Here is a 7,500-nt window from a genome sequence, read left to right as displayed (position 1 = left end):
GTTCCAGAGTTGCATCCTTGCGATGCACCACCACCACCACCACCACTGCCGCCACCACCACCACCACCACCACCACTACCACACACAACACAAGCAACACCGAATCACGTAACACCACAGCTGCAACACACCCTTACCTTGTGTCAGTAGCTTCAGTTTCATTCCCCTATGTAATTCTCCACTCCTTCCTCATGGCGTCACGCGTTATTTCAACACACACATGTCGTCTTTCGGCCTTCCACGGGACTGCACCGAGCTCGACACCCCCTTCGTCACTTCTTGAAGGCCCAGCCTTGGCCAACCCCGTGTAGCTCTTGCAACCTTAGTTGCCCTGCGCGGGACCGCCCCCTACGGGCCCGGTAGCCAATCAGCGCGCTTCCCGCCAAGAACTCTGAGCGTGCGCGCGCGGCGTGGGTCGCTCGGGCGGCCTGCCACGGACGGCTAGGCCGAGCGGCATGGAGGTCCGTGTTTGTCCATTCAAGATTTATGGCTTTATCTTGTGAGGAAGCACAATGATCAACTTTGATGTTATGAGTCCTTTTCCGCTCTCCAGTGTTGTTCGGTAAGTAACAGTCACGCTTTATCCAGAAGGGAGAGAGGGGGGTCGTACTGTCCTAGTGGGAGGTTTGGTATTTTGAATGACCCGCTTTCGTTTCACGAAGAAGAAGAAAAAATTATAGTAGTAAAATAAAATAAAATAGATTAAAGGTGTCTGCAGGTCTAACCTCCCAGCCGAAAGCTTCCTGGCAAGCACAGAAGCTTCCTTCAAGCCAAAACGTGACGTGACATGAGCTGTCAACTAACTTCTAGAAAGAGAGAAGTTTCAAGCTTCCACTTGCAAACTAGACAGACTAGCGCAGAGTCGACCAAGAACCAGGCAAAAAAAAAAAAAAAAAAAAAAAAAAGTAGGCGATCCCAATGGTAAAAGTTGAGAATTCAAAGTAGAACTCTGACAACTGACATCAATCATCTCTGTGACTGTCCCTCACTCCTCCTCCTCCTCCTCCACATCCTCTTCCTCACCTAACCCCCTCACTCCCTCCTCCCCCCACTCACGTAACTTCACTCTCACTGTCGCTCTCACGCTTTCGCCCTCTCCCGCGCGCACTCGGGGCTTGCATTCCGTGCATGGCGTTCTTGTGCAACAACCTCACAAGTGCGTCTCAGCGTCTCATGCGTGCGTTAGTACATACGTACGTGCATGATTTTTTCTTTGTGTGCGCGTCTTTGTGTGTGTATATTTGTGCGGGCGTGTACGTGTATGCGTGTGTGTGGGCGGTGCGTGCGTCTGTGTGCATGCTTATTTGTTTTTATTTGTGTGTGTATGTGTGTGTCCTTGTTTATATACCTATGTGTATGTGCGTGTGTGTGTATACATACTTGACAACGCTCTTGAGGGTCTTGTCACTTGCTTTCCAATTATATATCATATGTATATTCAAATGTGTGTGTGTGTGTATGTGTGCCTTTATGTGTGTATGTGCGTGTGTGTATGTGTGTGTGTGTGTGTGTGTGTGTGTGTGTGTGTGTGTGTGTGTGCGTGCGTGTGTGTGTGTATGTGTGTGTGTGTGTGTGTGTGTGTGTGTGTGTGTGTGTGTGTGTGTGTGTGTGTGTGTGTGTGTGTGTGTGTGTGTGTTTGTGTGTGTGTGTGTAAAACAGGGGTGGAGGTGCCCGTAGCCACCCAAACAAAACCATGGTGCCTGTCAGCATACCAACATACCAACATACCAGTCGCGCACTTCCGATTGATGCAATCGCCCGGACCGTGGGCGTTTTGTCCTGGTTCTTCTGCGGACCCCGAGCTGAGGGCAATCTTAATCGATCGAGACCCCAGTCATGTAATGGAGGGGAGGGAGAGGAATCGGAAGACAAGGAAGAGGGGGAGGAGAAGGTGGAGGAGGAGGAGGAAAAGGAGGAAGTGGAGGAGTAGGTAAGGAGGAGAAAGAGGAAGAGGAGGAGAAAGAGGAGGGAGAGGAACAGGAGAAAGAAGAAGATGAGGAGGAGGAAGAAGAAGAAGAGGAGGAAGAAGAAGAAGAGGAGGAAGAAGAGGAGGAGGAGGAGGAGGAGGAGGAGGAGGGGAGGAGGAAGAGGAGGAGAAAGAGGAAAAGTAGAAAGAAAAGGAGGAGGAGGAGGAGAAGGAGGAGGAGGAGGAAGAAAAAGAAGAGGAGGAGGAGGAGGAGTAGGAGGAGGAGGAGGAGGAAGAGTGTTACCGAAGCGAACGGGTACTGAGGATTCCAGGTTCCTCCTAAAGATGAAGCCATCATTATCATCATCATCTTTGCCCTGAGTGTTCGGACAACCGGGGCAAGTGACAGTCAGCGGGAGCCGTTCAGTGAGTTCACATTCCTGATTACGTTCGTTCCTCCTCCTCCTCCTCTTCTCCCTCCCGTTCCTCCCTTTCTTCTCTCCTCCTTACTTCCCTCCCTCCTTCTCTCCCATCCTCACTCCCTCTCTTCCCTCCTTCACTCCCATTCTCCCTCACTCTCTCTATCCTTCTTTCTCTTCCTACCTCCCTCCCTCCCTCTCTTCCTCCTCCCTCCTTCTCTCTTTTCCTCCCCTCCCTCTTCTTGTTTCCTTCCCATCTTCCTTCTTTCCACTCCACCTCCCTCCCACTTTCACTCCCACCGTCACTCTGTTCATCCTTCCTTCCCTCCCTCACTCCCTTCCTCTCTCCCTGGATCCTTTATACTCCTTCACTCCCTCCCTCAGTCCCCATTTCTTCCCTTCCTTCTCTCCCTCCCTGCCTCCTTCTCTCCCTCCCTACCTCTATCCCTCCTCCCTTCCTTCATTCCCTTCCTTTCTCTGCCTCTCTCTTTACCCCTCCCTTCCTCTCCTTCCTCCTCCCACTCCCTCCTCTTCGCCCGAGTCACGATCAGCATCAATAACATCAAGACTGAGAGAGAGAGAGAGAGAGAGAGAGAGAGAGAGAGAGAGAGAGAGTAAGAGAGAGAGAAAGACTCGGTTCGCCTCGGCTCGCGTCGGTCTAGGCCTACTTGGTCCCGTCCTCCACCATTTTCTCCCCTGTCCCCTCTCAACACGGCGACGCACACTGCAGTCTTTCTTCTGGCTGACACCAGACGATGTCACGCGGGGTCCCTGGTGGCCGGACCCCGGGTTGAAGAGGGTCCTCGAGGTCCGTGACCCCCATTGCAAGATGGAGAGCGCCAGGTTTTTGGTTGTGTCCGGTCGCGTGTTCCCGTGTAGAGAGTGCGTCGCTGTATTGAAGAGATCTAGACGAAGCATGCGTGATGTCATTACACCTGTGATTATTACCATTGCGTTCATCACAGTCAAGTTCAGCATCCTTGTCCTCCTGACCATCATCATCATCATCATCACATTCTTGTTTTCATTGTTTTTGTATTCTATCTCATTATTACGACCTTGGTACAATGCACTGTCCATATACAGCCATGCATCAAATCCCTAACTACCTCCCCCCCCTCCCCCGGCAAACAGAGAATGAGCCGGGAACCCAGGCTTCGGTCCTCCCGAGGCTTTGCCGGGGGTTTGGACTTCCCAAGGGATGGAACGAGGGAGCAAGGGAGCGAGGGAGGGAGGGAGGGAGGGAGGGAGGGAGGGACTTTGCTTGCCGGAGCGATCGATGCCACTGCCTCCTTCCTTCGCCCATGAGCCACGGGCGTGCGGGCGTGCGGTGACCGTGAACTTGGTCCTCCTCATTATCCGCCCTTCTCTCCCTCCACGTTCCTCTCGTTCTTCCTCTTCCTCCCTCCCTCCCTCCCTCACTCCCTCCTTCACCGCTCGCAATTCGTCGCACAGTTGTATTGTCCTCTGTGCGTGTCCTCCAGTTTGCATTTTATTTAATTTTTTTTTTCATTTGTCTAATTTACCAAATTATGCATTTTTGTATTTATTTTTTTAGTTATTTATTGCTGCTATGATTTTTGGCTGACTATAGAAAGGCAATTTTCTATTTCTATTTTTTCATTTTTATATCATTATCATCAATTCATTTTTTATTCATTTTATTTTTCATCATTATTATCAATATCATTATCACTATTACTATCATTATAATTTCATTTCTGTATCACTTTATTATTATTTTGATATTATCATTACTACTGTTATAATATTATTATCATAGCTTATTTTTTATCTATCTATTTATTTTATTCATATATTTTCATTTATTTATCACTTTTTCATTTTTTAATTATATCTTCATCATTATATTTTATCTTATTTTTCTTTTTTCTAAATGAGGGGCGGGTGGATTTCTGATATGAACGTCGTCTCCACCGACCGCGACCCCATCCCGGGGCCGCATTCGTTCTTCTTCTTCTTCTTCTTAAAAAAAAAAAAAAAAAAAAAAAAAAAAAAAAATGCGGCGATATCCATACAGTGCGCCACAGTAACGCTGTGGGTCGAGCCCGATTCCCAACGCTCGGTTTTTACCACCGATTAAGAGGAATACATTAAACCTGACCTTAACTAAAGTTAACATATTCTCTTTCATGACTTATATTCGTCTTTAGTTTTAGGCTAGCTCAGGTTAGGTTTGGGTAGATTTGATTAGGTTAGGAGAGCTTTGGTTTTTCTAGTTTAGGTTAGATTAGGTTAATTTAGGTTAGGTTAAGTGAAATTTGGTTGAATTAGGTTAGGTATGGTTAGGATGGGTTATATCAATAGATAAGACTAGCTTAGGTTAAATTAGGTTAAATTAATTAGGTTAAATTACTCAGTTAGATGAGGTTAACACACGGCCACTTTACAACCCTCAAACAGAAGAAACTAGTTAAGTAAACCTCTACTTGGCTGAGGTTAACGATAAGTCAGCGGTCATCTCAAACAAAGCCCGTGGTAGTGGCACTTCACTACCAAATTAGAAAAAAAAAAAAAAAAAAAAAAAAGGTCACCTCAGCACTGGCCGGTCAAACTCCGATCCCGAATACTTGCTGGTCACGTGACCCAGTGACCTTCCTGGCCCCAGACCCTCCGGAACCGGTGCCAAGTTCTCGGACACTTGCCACCAGATTGACAGGGACGTTGGAGAAATTCGATTTTAATTTTTTCTTTCAATTTATTTTATATTCATGTATCTGTCTATTCATTGCATTATTTATCTACTTTATTCTTTTGTCTATTTAATCGATTATATATTGGAGAAATATATTTCATTTATAGTGTTATGTATCTATATGTCTACTCATTGCATTATTTATCTATTTTATTCTTTTATCTATTTATTCAATTATATATTGGAGGAATATATTCTATTTATTTTATTTTATGTACCTATTTGTCTATTCATTACATTATTTATCTATTTCATTCTTTTATCTATTTATTCAATTATATGTTGATTTATTTAATCTATTTATCTATTTATTTATTTATTCATTTTTCTTTAAGAAATTTATGAAGATTATAATTGTTAACGAAATGTCCTTACATACCATATTCCACTTTTCATTTTGCTTTGCCTGTCGAAGAAGGTAATACCTTAGTTATACAGGGTGCGGCAAAATGATTTGACACATTTTTAGGTTCAATAAAAAGGAATTAAAATGAAGAACTATTTATTTTCATGTGTACGTATAATGCCATTTTTGTTTCATCAAATGATAGAAAATATATTTTTTTTCGTTCTTTACTTTATTAAACCTACAATTGCGTCAGATCATTTTGCCGCACCCTGTACATGGAATGACAATAAAATGATCAAAAATCGCCTGGCGCCAAGAAAGGGTGTAATGACATCTGTTCCCAAACGTTCGTGGGAGCGGGGTCTACGTACCTGTTTGTCATTCAAATCGCCGTCCTTTCTGGACGTCGGGTATCTGTGTACTGAGTTTCTTTGACATTCTGCATCCACTGTTATGTCGTGCATGGTCTAATTCGTTTTCACATGGCTCTACACAGACTCGCTGTCTAGAAAGGGTGGGGGTTTGGTTTGATGACTACGCCCGTCAAATCCCCTCCAACCCGACTCAATTAACTTCTGTAACTCATTGAACAATCCGTGTGATATATATATATATATATATATATATATATATATATATGTGTGTGTGTGTGTGTGTGTGTGTGTACATATATATATATATATATATATATATATATATATATACATATATATAAATATGTATATGTATATATTTATGTACATATACATATACATATATATATATATATATATATACATATACATACATATATAAGTGTGTGTATACATATATATATATATACTGTACAGTATATATACATACATATATAAATATATTTATATATATATATACACACACATATATATGTATATATATAAATATATACATACATATACATATATAAATATATTTATATATATATATATACACACATATATATATATATATATATATATATATATATATATATAATGTGTGTGTGTGTTTGTGTTATGTTACGCAATTCCTCCCCAAAGTCTCTAGGTGTTTATGGTCTTATGTCACGCGAGCCCATGGACACAGTGACGCTCTTTACGAGTGTTCCAGCTGCCGTCAGACGATTTTATTCATCTGAGGAAACGTCACTTTAGTGTCAGCTCGTGTCACAGAAACTGCTGGGACAAAGGTGGCCAAGACGCACCCTCAGGAGACAGAATCCCTTTCCTTGCCAAGGTCGATTTAGGAGTCAGTATCATCGTAAGCATCATCATAGTCAACATCGTCATCACCACGCTAATATCTAGTCTTATCATAATCATTGTAAAAAACATGATTATCATTGCCAATCATCATCATCATCATCATCATCATTAGCACCTCTCTCATGGTCATGGAAAGCACCACCACTATTATAATCATCATCATCATATTTATATTCATCTTCATCAAGCTAATCATTAGTCTTATCGTAATCATCACCATAATGAGAAGCAGGATTATCATTGCCAATGTTACCATCACTACTTCTCCTATGATCATAGGCATCATCATCATATCTAAAAACATGATCTTCACCACGCTAATTGATTATTAGTCTTATCATAATCATCACCATAATGAAAAGCAGGATTACCATTGCCAATCATCACTGCTTCCTTTATGATCATGGGCAATATCATCACTATCATCATCATCATCATCATCATTCTTTTTTTCCTCCCCTCTGTAAAGGATACTGACTGCCTGAGCTTTATGTAGTCAATACATTTTCACTTAGTAACCCCTATGGATCAGAGTCACTCATGTTTTTTTAATGACTGGAGACTGATCTCCAATTAGGGAAAACTACTGATCACGTTTAACTTCTATGGTCTTCCTCCCTTTATTCTACTCCTCAACTACTCCACATCTTCGATGCGACACTTTCCCTGTAGATAGATGTGCTGATATCAGCGAAGAAATACCAATTCTCTTCTTCATTATAATCCCAATCATCAACGTCAACGCCGAGAATTCCTTCGGCTGGCGACAGCTACAACAACATCTATACAATGCGCCAGGGAAGTGAGGAGACCACGAGATAGAGAGGACATAATACACCACTTACCTT

This window comes from Oratosquilla oratoria, chromosome 9, assembly GCF_046742065.1.
Source record: "Oratosquilla oratoria isolate Oo_2021 chromosome 9, ASM4674206v1, whole genome shotgun sequence".
In the NCBI taxonomy this organism is placed as follows: domain Eukaryota; kingdom Metazoa; phylum Arthropoda; class Malacostraca; order Stomatopoda; family Squillidae; genus Oratosquilla; species Oratosquilla oratoria.
Note: the sequence above shows the minus strand (reverse complement) of the source record.